The following is a 1,525-nucleotide window of genomic DNA, read 5'->3' as shown; positions in this document are numbered from 1 at the left end:
CTGCTAAAGCTACATGAACATGCAGATCATGGCTTTTTTTATAAACTGCATTACAATATTATAGTAATATACTCTTTAGTCTCTGTAATGGGAAATGTTATTGTTATTTTAGCATGACAACGTACCTGCACACAAAATGAGCTCCATTAAAAAAACTTTGCCGTAAAATGACTGAATGGAATAAAGTGAAAAAAAGTCAAGCATTATCTCCCAGCTTTATCAAAGTTTTGTGTCAAGCAACACTGTGACTAATGTTTTTTTCACTTGATGCAGATCTATGGAGCCATTTTGCCTAACCGAGTGGAAAGCTTTCCCAAAAGAATAGAGAAAGGTCAAACTCCACATAACCAGCACATATTGATGCTATACTCAGGTGTCTGCTGCATATTTTTTACCCAAAAATGACATCTATGATCTCATGATTTAAAAAGAAAACCTTTACAGTAAATTAATGTTGAAATTAGGATTTCAACAGATATTTTGAGCATATGGTAAACAGAATAGGGGGATTTTGTACATGCTGATAAGGCTTTTGCTGATGCAACATCCTGTTTATCAAATTATATCCTGTTTAACATATCTCTTATTACAGGGGCATTCAGTCTTATCTAGAAAGAACTGCAGACTTTCATTCCAACCAAGTAGAAGCCACACCTGATTTCACTTCTTTAATCAGTTCATCTAAGCAGTTCATTTAAGCCCCCAATCAGCTATGTCTCCAGTTTGCTTCTAATGACAACGTGCATCTGCACTGGCCCTTTGTGTAAAAGACAGAAAATAATATAATATTATTATACAATATTATATTTCCCTTTTAGCAGGGGTAAATACATTTTCCATAACAGGTCAATGTCAACTGAACCATTAAAATTATAGCATAAATGTACATTTATCATTACATGAAATGAAAATGAACATTTTCACTTCTAAAGGACACATATAATCAGTCATAAAATTCAAAATCGATATTTTTTCACCTTATAGAAATACAGCATGGTCATCTTGTCAACATGGCATGTGCTAGACTAGTGGTTAAGGTGTTGGGCTACCAAACAGAAGGTTGTAAGTTCAATCCCAGGTACACCAATCTACCACTGTTGGGCCCCTGAGCATGGCTCTTAACTCTCAGTTGTACAAAACTGAAAAAGAATAAACTGAAAAAAAGAGAGACAACATCGCTCTAGATAAGGACGTCTGCCAAATGCGGGAAATGTAAATGTAACAAACTCAAATAAAAACAGTAGTAGTTAGTATCTATGCTAATATACCTACCAAATGGTAATAACCTTTAAAAATTTTAAAGGGTGCTGGATGCTTAAAAATATGTTTTACATTTTTAATACATTTTTATTTTTCTATTATTATTATTAATATTTATTATTATATTATATGTCATTATCTATTATTTTTACATTTATCTGCCACTTTAAAAAAATGTACTCTACTTGGAAAAAAATGAAAATAAATAAATAAAAATATACAATCAATCATGGCCAAAATTGTTGGCAACCCTGAAATTTTTCCA

This window comes from Tachysurus vachellii, chromosome 4, assembly GCF_030014155.1.
Source record: "Tachysurus vachellii isolate PV-2020 chromosome 4, HZAU_Pvac_v1, whole genome shotgun sequence".
Taxonomy (NCBI): domain Eukaryota; kingdom Metazoa; phylum Chordata; class Actinopteri; order Siluriformes; family Bagridae; genus Tachysurus; species Tachysurus vachellii.
Note: the sequence above shows the minus strand (reverse complement) of the source record.